The following is a 16,085-nucleotide window of genomic DNA, read 5'->3' on the forward strand; positions in this document are numbered from 1 at the left end:
TTCCGAGAGCAACTTTCTTGCTCGTTCCATTGCGTCACTCACACCAGCTGACGCCCCTGCGGCATGTGACCAGTTTCCTATTGAATCGAACCATGGCAGAACCGCCGCCAAACTTGCTGTCATATCGGGCTGCCCAGGTATTTCTATGACTGCTCCTACCGCATTATCATGGGTCCCTGGCGCAGCCAACTGTACCTCGTGCGGCCCCGTACCCCCCTCTTCCACAAGGAGCTGAGGCTCTGGCCCTCCCCTCTCTTTTTACCACCTTGGTTGGTCCTCTTCCGCTTTGGTGGAGGGGGGGAGTAATTTCTTGGGGGCACAATAGGCCGCCTAGGCCTTCCCCCCACTACTGCTTCCGGGCCTTCCACCTTGTCTTGCAGTCTATTAAGAGTCTGACCCATGGCTTGTACTTGCTGAACAGTGCTTCCAGCATGACCTCCGTGTGGGAACGCTTCTCTGGCCGCCGTGCCTTTGGGGCCATGGCGATAGCTCGCCCTTCCTACGTGTGACCACCCGCGGGAACCTACACCCCGTGATAGTTCCCCACCAGGAGACCGTGACCCCTCTTACCGTGTGTTGTAGCGACACCAGCCAACCTGTGCAGTCACGCAACCAGAGCCAAGACCTACTGGCTAACTCAGTAAGCTCAGGTGAGCCGCCCGCTCAAGCCCTCTATGGCTCCCAGAAGCGATGTACTGCTGGTCAGCTGATGCCGCCTCTCCTTACTCCAATGCTCGCCAAACCGACTGTCACCCCACCACTGTGTGACGTCCTCCTGGTATGCAAGCTGATACTGTGAAGAAAATTGAAGAATTGCGATTTTCGCCGCGCTGCGCCTGCTAAGAACTGTTTACTGAGCTCCCCTAGGTGCAGCTCCCCCGCTTAAACCTTTGTCCCTCTCAAAAACCGGGGATGTAACACAGATGCCCCGCCAATGAGGTCCCAAATGATTATACCCGCTGTTAGCTAAACCCCTGGGACTCAGGACTTCGCTATGCCAGTCAACTCTGGTCCTGGTCCTAAACCCGGAGATTGCAGGCTTTAAAAACGCTCAGGACTTTTAAACCTACCTAATGGTAAATCTACTTAATGTCTCAAACCCCACCTCAGGAGATGTAATGGGCCAAGGGGAAAAGACACACCAAAGAGTTCACCATTTCGGCACTCAAAGAGCGCGATGCCGGACAATGCCCCCTTCCACCTCCCTCCTTTTAGAGAAACTAACACGGGCGCCTGCCCCCTTAAAAATGCACCGCCAGCAGCGGGAACCAAACCCTTCCTGCCAACGCTAAAGCGCCGAGCCCAGCTGCAATGCCCCTCGTTACCCCACGCCTCCCGGCAGTCCGTCCGGCCGCCAGAGTCGAAAGGCGCTGCAGCTCCTCTGTCCCGCGATGCTCCGATTCACCTCACGCCGCGTCACTGCTTCCCGATGCCGGTCCTATGAAAAGAAAAACAATAATGAATAAACGGACACGGAGCGCGCGCGCAGCAATCAGTTTTGGTCAATATGGGCAGACTGTGTGAGCCTTGTCCTTTGCCTGATGTCCTGATGGTACAACAGTGATACACTTGTTGCGCTTTGCATGTGATGCACACACAGCCACCGCATTGTTGACTTGCTGATTCAGGATTGATGTGTTTATATATCCCACTGATATATCTGAACACCAAGCATGGATTGGGTGAGCTTTTCCTTCAACCTGTCTTGCCAATCACCCACCCTCATGGGGGCACACCAATCGTGCCAAGATTCAAAGAAAACCCACCTTTAGCACTTTAGCCAGTGTGAAAATAGGACTAAATGTTGGAGCTGGTCAGTGCCATGTCAACATTTAGTCCTTTTTTCATGTCAATGGCTGTCTTGTTTTTTTGTCCTGAAAATCTGGTCACCATAACATTAGCACAAGTTGTAAATGGGCCACACAGCATTGCTTTGTTTTTATTCCCTGCTGGCATAAGTGACAACCAGGCATGGATTCGGTAACCTTCATCTTCATTGGGTCTCACCAAAACACGTCCTGAAGTCAGCACCAGAAGGGGGCAGAGTGGTCTTGCAAAGGTTTAGAGTAAGGATGCCCCTGGCACGTGAGCGCCAGACAATAGCATGCTTGCTTCTCAAGTGAGATGGTAAATCCCTAAAATAAAAGCCACACAACCAAATGCATATATTCCCAAGATGAATATAAGAACGTTTAATTGTGTATATAGTTACAGAGTTGTCAAGTCATACTATTCAAAATTAAATGAAAATTTTTATTTGATAAAATCCATTTTAAGCTGCAATTTTTATACGTGGGCTGCAATTTTTATTATAATAAACCACAGGGCTTTATGATGCATGTTTTGCAACTTTTCGCGTAGTTAATAATAGGCGTTACTCTTTGGTACCCTCATTGCACTCGAACTATGGAAGGATGAAATGTTAAGTCATCCTTCAAACCCATGACCTGCTGCTAACACCATCTGCTAACAGAATATTTAACTTGCTTGAACATCTTGCCAGCATGTATTTGCTGTAATGTTACCTTTAGTATAAAGATATGTATGTTTCTAAAGGTAAATACATATGCTTTTGTTATAGTTACTTCTCCATAGCTAATTGACATGATTTTATCAAAAGGTTTCAAAGAGATGTTCATGCAAAGCCCATGTCACGCCCATTCTCATTGGGTGCTCCCATCATGCTCCGCGTCTAAGGATCTGCTTTCAGGAAAGCCGCAGAGTTGCAGAGAATGGTGTCTGACGGCACCCGAGGCAGAGAACTGGTAGAACCTCTACAGTCAGGCACTAACGCTTGGCTGTCTGAGACGAAAGAGCGTCGAAAATTGATACTGAGAGGTGAGTAATCAGAGTTCAAGCAGGGGCAGTTGGCACGGGACGGTGGGTGTTCCCTCGCGGGTGACTGTTGTAATGGTGCAGGGCCCTAGGCCCTCATGCACTCATATGAATACACACAGACACAGTACTTGGATGGTAGAACTGGCCCCGAGCACATGCATCCGGCCCCTTTTATTGACAGGGTCACATGTCCAGTGGCGCCTGTGCTGGGTGGGTGTGGGGTGGGGTGTAAGCCAGCCCACGGGGAGTGGCTGGTAACAAAACAACTAGAGCAATGGCCAGCAGGTCACTACAGCTATCTCGGGGGATTTCATTAGGCATCCCCTCGGAGGGTGGTGAGCGCTATGTAGTCCATGGAACTGGCTCGCCTAGGTGTGTGTTTGGCTTGTGGTGACTTGTGTTGTCTCGTAATTATAATCTGCTACTTCCTGCCATAACGCATGAGACAGAACAGCTGATTTGGAACTGGCACCATAAGAGAAGAGAAGGGAAGAAAGATCGGTGTGCTGTTTCTAATTTTAAAGACACTGCATCATGAAGAAGAGCAGCAGAAGTATCAACATAAACAATAAGTGCAACTATTAGTGCAGCCTTTGTTTAATGAAGGCGAATCTCCCATTGCAGGAACAATCAACCATGTCCTCTCTTGGTGTATTAGGCAAATGAAGTGGGCTACTGTGCATAAAATAGCTGGGCGAGGATGCACTCCTGCAAAAACTAAATTGGACAAAATGTCGAAAGCCCATCAGAAACCTCTTGATGGATGGCAATTGAAAGACGGTTGATTCGATAATTGATATAAAGCCACCTCTACATCAGGCAAGCGCAAAGAAGGTGAGCAACTGTAATAATAGCTCAAGTGGAGCCGGACTAGGGTTCACAGGGCACTCAAAATATTCATGAGGATAAATAGTCTGCTGGTTTCTATGATGTACTATCACCAGAAGGGATGGTTCCCTCTGATGGAGCGGCCTCTGTCGTGCTACAAGGCTCTCTCAATTACACAACTCCTAGTCCGCCCAAAATATAACAAGCAACCTTAGTCCCAGGGTGGCTCAGGACCTGTAGACCATTCCTGAAAAACCTCCATACCTTCTGTTTGGCTCACAAATATTGTGTCCACCAACCACGGGGGACAAGGCAAACTCTTCTCTAAAGGAACCAGAGGGAAGTAGAAAAGAGTTGATCTCAGGCCTTCATATTGATAAATCTAATGATCAATCTTGCAAGGAGGTTGAGGCTCACAATGCGATGGGGGGGCGACGACGTGTCACTTCTTCAGCAGGTGTTGTCAGCACTGAGCTCTCAAACAGTTTTGTCTAATAGTGCTCCAGGAGTATCAGTAGAAGACACCCTGCCAGGGGCCTTGTTTCAGCAGATTCTGGAAGAGTTAAGGGACATGGGAAGGGCTCACAAAATAGCTCACCTTGACAACCAGACTTCATAGGCATTCCAAAAGGACTCAAAGCTGGTCAAGACATAATCAACTTAATTTTAAGTTTGATCCATTAATATATTCTTCCAGACAGCTCTGCTAAGCCGGAAGATCTTTCCATTGTGCGGGCTCATCGATTCCCCTTTGTTCAGTCCCTGAATGTAGGATTTCCGTGCATTTCTAGTTACCCTTGGGGATTTTCGGGCAAAAGAGAAGATTCTGTCTGAGGCTATTCGATCAAAGGGATTTCAGATGATGGATAAGGGGCGCTTCAACATCTTGTTGGACATGTCTGGTATTGCAGTCCGCCATTGGCAAGAATTTAAGCTGATGATTGAACCCCTTAAGAAGCAACGGATTCAAGTCACCCTGGTGCAACCATCTAAGCTAAAGGTTCTGGTAGAGGGCTAATTTCATGTTTTGGGAACAATTGAGCAAGCCAATGAACTTCCACAACAGAGGAAAGGATGTTCTAACTCAATAGGTGGTGATGACACAGTGCTAGACTTGGGCATACAGAGAGAATGCTAGATACTATGCTATGGATATAGAGGGTTGAGCAATTCTCTGCCTACGCTTTGTGTGTTTTCAGAATGGGGGCTACCCTGGAGGATGGCTTCCGGATGCCACTCCAAGGCACTTGCCAAAGGGTAGGTTGGGAGGGTGAGGAGGCAGGCAGGCTCCATTTGGGAACATGGGATGGGGAGGGCTCTCTGGGATGCACTGCTTGGTGGGAGGAGTGGGAGGGGTTTGGGAGTTGAGTTGGGGGGCATGAGGGAAGGGGGATGTGGGAAGGGCAAAAACTTTAAAAAGGCAGCAGCAGCACAGCTAGGTTAGTGGGCTAATTTTCATGCAAAAGTGTGGGTTAACTTTTTTCTGTTTTATCTATGGCCCCTGGCAGTTGAAAATCATTTTATGTAACGTCAATGGCTTCAGTAATAGAATAAAGCAAGCCGCAATGCTTCCGTGGTTTAAATTGCTTCAGGAGATTATATTTTTTTACAAGAAACACGTTATAAAAAAGGTGGCTCCTCCGGAGAAAGTTTCTGGATATATTCAATATGATATTTATGCTTCATCGAATTCTGCCATCAGGGGAGTTGTCATTCTGGTGGTAAAAGATGTTCGATGTGAAATAGTAAAAGTCCATAGGGATTTAAGTAAGAGATGAATTTGGGTTCAAATGAGGATTTTTTTCCAGCTGATAAACCTTGTGAGTTTTTATGGTCCGATAGAAGATTCCCCTGAGGCTCTACTGTCTCTTTATAATTTTGCAAGGAATGAGGCGGATGTCATTGCAATGGGAGGTGATTTTAATATCCTCACTGATCCGACTGTCGATTCCTCTTGGGGTACATATTCTGATGCAGGATTTCGCATTGATAGATTACGGGCCATTTGATGGATGGGATGTATACCGGCCATTCATAAACATTTTATTCATCCTCTCACAATTTATTTTTTTCTGCTTTTACATGCTCTTTTAACAATTAAATCGGAAATAATAGCAAATCCTTTCTCAGATCGCTCCTTCATTACGGTAAGTCTACTTTTTCTGATCAGCAACATGATCGGGCAAGATGGACTTTCGATACATCTTTAATTTTTAATTAACAATAGATATGTCAAATGCACCTAAAGTTAAAAGAATTTTTAGAACGTAATATAGGTACGGCCTCTGTGTTTATGGTAAGGGGCACTCTGAAAAGCCTTTGTTAGGGAAGAGGTGATAGCCTTTCAGTCTAATGTGAGGTGGTGGGACAAAAATGAAAGGTAGCAAATACAATCAGCACTTAATCAGGGAACAGCAAGTTATCTAATGTCTCCTACGAGAGAGGGCGAGCTTGATCTGGCCAAACCTAAATACATTCTGCAGGATCACTTTACTTTCAGAGAGATAATAAATCATAATTGAGTCCTTCAGGAAAGATACGAGGAGAATGAAGATATAGGCAACGAAGCAGAAATCAAATGCAAATTCTGTTGAGCTGATTTTTGACTCCATCTCGGCCAAAATGGTGTGTCATCCGCTCAGGCAGTGAAGGGATCTCCCACGTGAAAAGCTTCAAGGACTGATGGGATTCCCGCTGTAATGTATAAGCTGTTCGCGCCCCAACTGAGTACGTTTCTAGTTGACCTATATAATATATTCTGGAAGGGTGTGAAACTCATGACTCATGTATTGAATCTGCGGTGGTGAGTTTCTTAAACAAGCATTTGCAATGCAATCGGTCTCGGATTTGTGAGCTATTGGCGTTGTAAATGAAAATGACAATGTCATTTCCCCATGTGCAGCATTTAAAAAATAATATTACAACCCCTCAAACATAAGTCAAACTCTACCTCAAACATAAGTCAAACTCTAAAGTAAGATATTGACGTAAGTCTGTCGATGTAAAAGCAGGGTTACAAGTTGACTTGTATTTTAGAGACACAACCACTAATTTCACATGAAGGCCCATAATAACGAAAATAAGAAAACGGCAAAACGAACAAAACAGTAATATAATCAGGTAAAACCTCCTCTGGCTTTATGAACCCAAAGTAGGAAATTCAACCAACTGAGTTACAGGCTCACAAATGCATTAAGTGCTCTTTGCGGTTTTAGACCATTTATAACAATACTAAAAGCAATACTAGAAATCCCAGAATGCAACCTATTGTTGTTAAAAATCCAGCACTGAAGGTGTTGCATATAGCATGAACTCGCTTGTCAATTAAAGATGAGTGCCCCTGGCTGGAGGAGAAGCAATGTGTTGAATATACACGTAAAGTCCTGACTGCTATGGGGCATATAAAAGTGTGTAAAGCATCTAAGACGCACATCATGGCTTAAGCTCAGGTTAGAGATGTAACGGAGGGTTGGAGGTGAAGGGGGCTCAGGTAGGTGAGCTGTCTTAAAGTCCTAAATGCTATGGGGCATATCAAAGTGTGTGAAGCAGCTCTGACGCATGTCATGGCTTAAGTTCAGGTTAGAGATGCAGAACTTTTTAAACAAGACATTATTTTACCTGCTATTTACAATACCTTTTCATATGATAAAGATGGAGATGCCTGTGCCACTGGACCCTTCTGCCTTGATTGATAGAATTCGTCATTCAGTCCTTCTTTTCTTATTGTCAATAATAACACTCATGAGCTATGTGGCAACTGTCCGAGTTTATCGCTGAGTATCTATTAGAAAGGCAGTAGCCCAGGTGCCTAGGTTGTTGTCATACTCCTCATTTTGCCTTTCCTCTGATCCATGTTTAAAATACTGCCATTAATCACAGGTTCCTGGATGATGCGAATGTCGAGAAGCATTCTTCCTGATAAAGAGATCAGATCCGAATTTAAAATAAAAATGGTCCTAAACATCAACAGGATAGGACATTGCAATAGACTAAAAATGACTAGCAGCATTGGGACTTGAACCCATGCCTCGGGAGATACAAGAGCCTAACCCCCACATGCATCATTGTGACAAATTGCGAATTCTTATTTGCGAAAAATAAGGAATCGCAAATAAGAATTCGCATAATGGGATGCATCAAATTTTTTGCATTTTTTTTGCGATTCGGTAAAATTCGCAATTTTTACCGAATCGCAAGGAAAATGCGATTCCTTATTAGCGAATTCGCATGTTGCGAATTCGCTAATAAGGAAAACACATACATGATGAATACTGAAGTGATTGCAGTGTGCCTGCCTCTGAAACTAATTACAGACACCTGTGGGCTACCTTCAACTTGAATTTGGCAGTTTGGGGAGTGTGTTTGGAAGCTGCTGGAGAGGTTCCTGGTTTCTCTTGTGATTATGGAGTCAAGCAATGAGGTCTTGGAGCACCAGCAGCAGCAGCAGCAGCCCAGGAAAAGGAAAGTCAAATTTAGTGACAAAGAATTGGAGATATTAATTGAGGAAGTCACAGCTAAGCATGAACAGCTTTTTGGAAAAAATTCTCTAAAAGTACCTGAGGCTTTGAAAAGAAAAATTTGGATTACAATACAGGCAAAGGTCAATGCTGTAGGTGTCGCCCACAGAGACATCAGCAATCTCCAGAAGAGATGGTATGATTTGCGCAGCAGAGCCAAAGAGAAGATTGCGACACACATTAAATCATCAAGGAAAACTGGTGGGGGTACACCAAAAGACATACCAACTACACCTTGGGAGGAACTAGTAGAAGGGACTTTACCTACAGAAGCAGTGATTGGAGTGTTTGACATAGACACCTCTGAGCAGCCAGGACCAAGTCAAGGTAAATTTTATCTGAAATCAGGGTAATGTCATTGACTGCATTACTTGTTATTATTTTGAAATGTTAATAATGTGAAAACTACATGTTTGGCCAAAGTGCATGACATTTATGGTAAATTTAGCTTAAAAGAATGGCATCATGGGACATGTAGTTTTCAAAATATTTCTTTATTGAAATCAAAAAAACAGGGTCCATTCAGAAAATATGTAGAGTCACTTTTAGGAGTATTTGTGAGCCATGCCTCAATATATGAGTGTCATATGTTAACCTGTAAAAAAAAAATAGGCATTGGGAAAACTTTTCTAACAGTTTACTCCCACTGTCTCATTTTCAGATGCACATTTGGATGCTGAATTCATACAATTTGCAGAGTCATTTACACAAGACTTATTAAATGATGCTGGAAATAACTTTGACCCACCACCTTCACCCACTGTGGAACCTCAAAGTCAAAGACGCAGACTGCGTCAACTGGTAGACACAGAATCTGAGGCAGAGGATAATGTGAACACTGCAGTCCCAAATACAACAGTGAATGCAGAGCCTGCACAAAGGGTCCCAGGCAGGCGTCAAAGACTGCGACAATTCTTCCGGCGTCGCAGACGTCCTTTCCAAAATCATGAAGCAATGGATGACATTGTAAATGGCAGTGTCATTGAGAGGAAGTTATTAAAAGTACAGCGCCTGCAAGGAAAGGATATAAGGGTTATCAAGGGTACAATCACCAATATGGCCAAAGACATTCACAATATGAGTAAAGCACTTGTCAACATGGTCAATGTCTCCTCAGACAAAATGGAACGCATGACATCAGCAATAGAGACACTATGTGAAGCAATGCAGGGCAACCAGGGTGTAGTTTTACAAAGAGCAACAGTAGAAAATATGCATTCCAGCACAAGAGCCATGCACAGAATGTGCAATAACACTTCAAAATTGATTGAAACTACTGTTGACATTCAAAAGGAAATGATGAAATTTTATGGAGAGCTGTCCTCTGGCATGAAGTCAATGCAAGGCCTCATTTCACAGCACCATCAAGGGCCAAGTACTATAATGCATCCAGAGTCTGCAGTCACTGCATCACCTTCAGAAAATGCAAATGTAAAAAACAAAGCAGCTTCAGAAAGAAGAAGTGTCAGAAATGTAGCCAAAGATACCTTTAAAAACCATAATTCAAACCCTGTGCAGGTTAAAGCATTGGGGTTAAGAGGAAGGAAAAAATGAATCATATGTGAATATTTTGGGAACCTTATTTTGCACTGTTATTGAATGTCAATATCCATACCTTTGAAGAGTACATTCAAATGACATTTTTGTTTACAAAGAGCAGATATGTTTGAATAGAGGCTCACATTAAATTACTTTTGAACTGCAATAAATTCCTAAGTTACAGCAAAAGCATGTTTGTTCTGTGTCATACCTTTAGTTAAAAGTAATGCTGAGTTATCTCTGCTCTCCTTCTCCTTCCCTCTGCTGCATCAGGACCATTGATTCTAGGTTGGGGTTGGTGAGGTTGGTTGAGATTGTTTGGGATGTTGTCTTCAAATTCCAATCCAAGGCCTCTTTTCATGGTTACATTGTGCAGCATGGCACAAGTGGCAACAATTTTGCAACAGACATCAGGACGATATTGTAATGCACCTCCAGTTTTATGAAGTATTCTGAATCTGGATTTCATTATTCCAAATGTCCTCTCAATCACATTTCTGGTAGAGATATGAGCTTGGTTATAATTTTGCTCTTTGCGGGTTGTTGGATTGAGATAAGGAGTCAGGATAAATGTTCTCACACCATAAGCACTGTCACCTATGGAAAAGTTTACAACATTTAATTTGATTGCAAACATGTCAAAACATTATTTGACTGAAAACAATATCAACAACATAACATGATAACTTACCCAGTAAATATCCATCTCCAAAATGTCCAGCTTCCAACTTTGTGAATATGGCACTCTGTTTAAATATGTAGGAGTCATGAGCACTTCCAGGGAAACTAGCAACTAGGTCTGTGATTATGGTTTTTGAATTACAAATGGCTTGAATGTTCAATGAATGATACAATTTCCTATTCCTAAAAATGTACTCATTGTGAGAAGGTGGGCATATGGGAATATGAGTACCATCTATGCAGCCTATGACATGAGGGAAATGAGCCATATTATAGAAGTCCAACTTTGTCTGTAAAAGATCCTGATAAGTACTTGGAAAAACTATGTAATGCCTGATCCTCAACAACATAGCATTTAAAAAATTTCTGAAAAACCTTGAAAGGGAACTCTGTGACACCCCCCCAGCAATGGCAATCACACCTTGAAATGAACCAGAAGCCAGAAGATGTAGGCAACAAAGTACTTGGACATGAGTAGGAATGGCTTGTGTTCTAAGGGTGGGCCTCTGTAGTATAGGATCCAAATCAGCAATTAATTCCAGTATAGAATCAACATTTAACCTGTACTTGTCATAAATGTCTGCCTCAGTCTGCCCAAATAAATTAATGCGCCCCCTAAATATCCTTTCACTCACTACTCTGCGCCTCAGAGCAGCTCTCAATCTCCGCCTACGTGCCAAGACTATGACTGCAGCCATGGTGGAAGAAAATGTAATGGTCAGAGAGTCACTTTTATACCAAGAGCAATGAAAAACACATGTGCGTTTGGTTAAGAAAAAAATAACACCAAGTCTGAGCTCTTCTTATTTTAGGTAATGCTATTTGCGAATTTACAGAGAATCGCAAATAGCGTTTTTTCATGCATGCCAGTTTTTCAAAAAAAAATGCGATTCCTTAGTTTTGCGACTTAAATGCGAATTCGCTACCAATATGCGAATTCCTAAAATGCGAATTTTCACAATAAAAATGATGCATCCCAAAATTGGATTTTGCATTCGCAAACGGCCAAATTCTGCGATTCGCACCGTTTGCGAATACAAAACACAATGATGCATGTGGGGGTTATTTAATTCTGTGGCTTAGACCGCTAGGCCACTCTCCTTTCCAGCGGACCTTTGTTTAATTCTAAAATACAGACTGCAAAAGGGAACCACTTATGAGCCACATTGGATAACGTTAAAATAAGGTGTGCAAATATGCACTTTGCTGGCGTCTGCCTCTTTCCTTCTGCAGGAGCACTTCTAAAAGTGTCCTATTTCCAACGGCCTTTGACATTGAATGTGTCCCTTTTGGGTCCTGTATTCATGTTCTTAACTCACCATGTAAAAACTTTGATCGATTTCTGAACAGACAGCAACAAAACATTTATGTAATCTATGTTCTGAGGCCAGACACCCACTTGTTTCCTGTTTTCCTGATGAATCTGCAGAATTAATCCTCTCTCTATTTGTTACCAGCTGTGCTGGGACATTGAAGCGGTTTTGAGACGGTTAACTCCTTGAACACTGAATGCCTGTTTATCTTGAGGTAGCTGAGGAATTTGATGCCTGTCTGTTTCTCAGGTGCACCTCTGCTACTAATATGGGTGCTCTGCCTGTCATGGTGAAGGGGTCACTGAGGGGGAGACCCATAAGCCCGAATTTTGTCTGACATGAATTGAAACTTGCTTGTCTCTGACAAAATTGTACTATATACTATCCCCACCAGTAGGAATCCTTATTTTTTATGATGTTGTCTGAACCATGGCCGAGCCATGGGAGGGAGATAGAACTTTTCCCAGACGTCCATTTTGTTATATTATGCTCGCTATGGGTAATATCGAGTCTTCATTTTGTCTCCCTGATGGCCCCCTGATGTTGTTGTTGCTGTAGCTCCACGTGGCATGAAAATAAAAATAGGACTCTCCATTCTGCTCTACGCTGGTGGCCATCTTACAAGGACATTCTCCCCTCCCTACTCTTAACGATCTCTCTGAGTCTACTAACTAGCCAGTTCCTTTATTGTCACTAGTTACTTTTTTAATCCTACGCCTTATGCTCCTAAATTTACCATCCCCACCACTACTATTACTCATGATAGTTAATACACTTTCTCCAATTTTACTTCAAATTAATTTTTAACAACCCATGATTTTATTCATTGTATAGGAGCCAAGGTGTTCTATCTCATGCCTTCCTGCACCAGAAATTGCCCCTATTTCTTTTGCGTATATATGTATGCTTACACTGTGTGACCCATGTTATTGTTTTATGCTACTCGCCCACCATTTCTTTGGCGTTTATTCTCTCTATGTGACTCATATCATTTTTATTTTACGTTTATTGTGTGATTTTTTTCTTCTTGACTACTCTTCATGATTACGTTGCTCTCCTGTATGATGCTCTGTTGATTGTTCCACCTCAAATATTACTATGTAACTGCTTTGGCTAACCTCAACTCTACTCCCCCTCTCTCTAAGCCGCACTTTACATTCTGATTTTTACTGTGTATGTGGTTTATTCTATTTGTTTCTACTCTTGTTTACTATTTTTCTCATCATGCCTCCCCTCACACTTACTCCCACGATTTTAGAATCACCTATCTCTAAACTTGGCCCTAACTCATGGTCCATCCTTTACCCCCATCTCTCCAAACGTGTGTTGGACCTGGCCCTTTTTGGCAGGTTCACCCCTAAACTTTTTGCTTTTTCCTAGCCTGTTTCTGTGACCTGGTGTTGGTGATTTTAGGCCTTTGCGCGCTTTTTCACTGTGGTACAGTGTAAAGTGCGTGAGCTCTCTGTGTATGTGTGGTGAGTGACCTGCCCTCCCATAGGAATGAATGGGGAATATGTATGCCCATGGTAGTTCCTGATGTGTGGGGAGTGCAGGGTCGAGTTTGGTATGTGCGAACTCGTGAGATTGAATGCTGCACAATGGTATATGCGGCATGATTGTGACTAGTGTAGAAGTGCCACTTTTAGAAGTTGGCATATTTGTGTAATCTGTGCCTGGCATGTGATTGGCTGGAGCCTGGCTCCAGGAGTGAGCCTGGGCCTGCTTGTAGATTGACTGTCTGGTTTGAGGGTGACAGGGGCTGCAGAGCCCCCAGGAGGTTGTCTGAGTCAGCCTGTGGATGAAAGGCTGCATCTGCTGCCAGGGAAGTGGGAGGAGATAGCACCTGGGAGTGAATAGGGCTGTGCCTGCCTGACCACAATGCTGGCTCCACCTCCCGCTGGGCGATTGTCACCTCTGCCCTCACACTGAAAGGAGTTCCCTATAACTAGTTCTAGCTGGTTCTCACACTGCCTGCACCCTTTAGACAAAGGTATTTATACTATAAAAAGGCGCCTTGTCCCCTTCCAAAATGTTCTTGTTTCTAACTTGAATCCTGCCAGGGGCGTGCTGCTCCTTGGGCCCAGGGGAATCCCTGGGCCCTGCCCATCCCCTGGATGCCTGGAGGATTGTCCTTGCTGGGAGCTCTTTTGCTCCATGCTTTGATCTCCAGGACTGCTGATACCTTTTTGGATTGCTTTAGTTTTGCCAAGGCTTTATTATAGCCTTCCTGCGCCTTATTTTTGGGCTTGGGCGCTTGGATTTAACTTCCCTGAGAAAAAGAGAGAGAGCCTGGGGGCTGAGCAGCGCGTCGCTGTAGCCCTGGCTGAGGGAATCCCCCTCTCCTCCTGGGATCGTTGTGAGTGTCACTCCGCTTCGGTAATTATTTATATTGCGAGAGCCCACCTCGCTTATGTCGGACTGTAATTACGCAGGTGTCCGCCCTGCTTTGAGTGCATTGCTGAGGACGAGGAAGCCTACCCCTCATGGTGCCCGCCATACCGCTTATTCACCGCCGCTGCCCGGGACCTGAAACTGTTGAGGACAAATCACCGCCATCGGCCCGGGCCGCGTTCATCGTTGGAGCGGCTACGCTGTGATTGGCTCGCTCTGGGGGGCTCGACGGGAGAGGCTGCGCTCTGATTGGTGCCTCGCTGCAGACTGCCCCGGTGAAGACGCGCTAGGATTGGCCCAGCGCAGAGAAGTGCAGCGTCATAGGGGGGCTCGTCTCGTGAGCCGCGCTGGGATTGGCTCAGTGCTTACCCCTATGGTAGAAGACGACCCGGAAGGCTGACGATGGATCCTGTGGGGCTCCCGTTGCGTAGAGGGAGCCCCGTGTGCCGCCGCGCTGAGGAAGTGCTGCCGCTGGAGTGCCCTACAGCCTGGGGAGTAGAAGAGGCCGCTGGGCATGTTGTTGTTTGTGGGCCACTCCCACGTGGGGCACAGAGTCAGGGCTGCCCCGGATGGAAGTGGGCCGCCCCCACGTTGGTACTGAGCCTGCGGGGCTCCACCTAGGGGCATATTTACTTTGTAAGCGGCAGTGTTTAGGGGGCCAGCCTTCCCCCTTATCGAGCACTGCATGATTGTTTGTGGAGCCTGAGTGCTCTAACGGGCATAATTGATGACTCGAGCCCGAAGGCTCCAACGAGGCTCACGGTGATTTTAGGGTCCCCACGAGGGACGTGTGCATGTGTTGCTTAAAGCCCCCATCTCTCCAACCTACAGGGGCATATTTGTTTTAGAGCCTGTGTGGCTCCAACGGTTGGGGGCATGTGTTGGCGTCAGAGCCTGTGTGGCTCCAGAAGCGGGCGCAATTTGCTTGAAGTGCTACCGAGGGCCCTGTCACAGTTTTGTCTCCAGCTGCCCAGCAATTATTGGGCAGCTGCACCGTTTAGGCGCAATTGGAGAGAGAGTCCCTGTGTGGGACAGAGATGGCACAGTGGTGCCAGGCCTTCTACAGCTGCACAGCACTTAGTGCCAGCTGCAACGTTTAGGCACTGTTGGTGTTCCCAGGTGCCCAGCAAGTAGTGGGCACCTGCAACTTTGAGGTTTTGCGCCAGTGGCGCACCCCTGACTGGCGCTGCAAGGCAGCCCGCCCTGACATTCTGGACACAGGGCTCTTTAGTCCCTTTATTAGATGGGGGCTGGTATGTGACTTTATTTAGGTGCAATGTGATTATCTATGTGATGGTAATTGTCTAATGTGAGTTTTGTGCAATGTGATATGGTGCTAGGAAATGTAATGCATTTAATATGATTACGCACCTTGATCTTACACCTCTGAATGTTTTTAGGCATCATGTGTTTTTGCGCTATTGAGTTATGTTCTGGCACCTCTGAATGTTTTTGTGCATCATGTGTCTTCCTTGATTTTACACCTCCGAATGTGTTGGTTTATGCATCATGTGTTTTTCCTTCCTTGCACCTCTGAATGTGTTTATGATGCATCATGTGCCTTGTTATTACACCGCTGAATGTATGTTGTTATACATCATGTGTTTGCCTTTTTCCCTACACCTCTAATTGTTTTGATGCATCATGTGTAATGTGTTCTTGCTGAAACCGCTACGTGTATTTTATTCTTAGGTGGTTGTTCTTTCCAGTACAGGTGGTCCTAGTGAGGTCCTGGTTCCCTGCGTGACATTCTCCTAAGGTGGTTAGGGTTGCGTAGGTGGGACTTACCTGTTACCAGTAGTTACTGGTTGTGTGCTATTCTTGCTAATTTGTGCTACAGTGATTTTTATATCCTTTTATTCTAATTTCTGACAGTATTTCTATTTCTAAAAGTGTTGATTCTGACAGTGGCCCATGTGGCCCTGTCTTGTAAATAATCCCTTGTGAATATTGCCCATGCCAGTTGGCACAATGTACA

Source organism: Lissotriton helveticus, chromosome 6 (assembly GCF_964261635.1).
Source record: "Lissotriton helveticus chromosome 6, aLisHel1.1, whole genome shotgun sequence".
In the NCBI taxonomy this organism is placed as follows: Eukaryota; Metazoa; Chordata; class Amphibia; order Caudata; family Salamandridae; genus Lissotriton; species Lissotriton helveticus.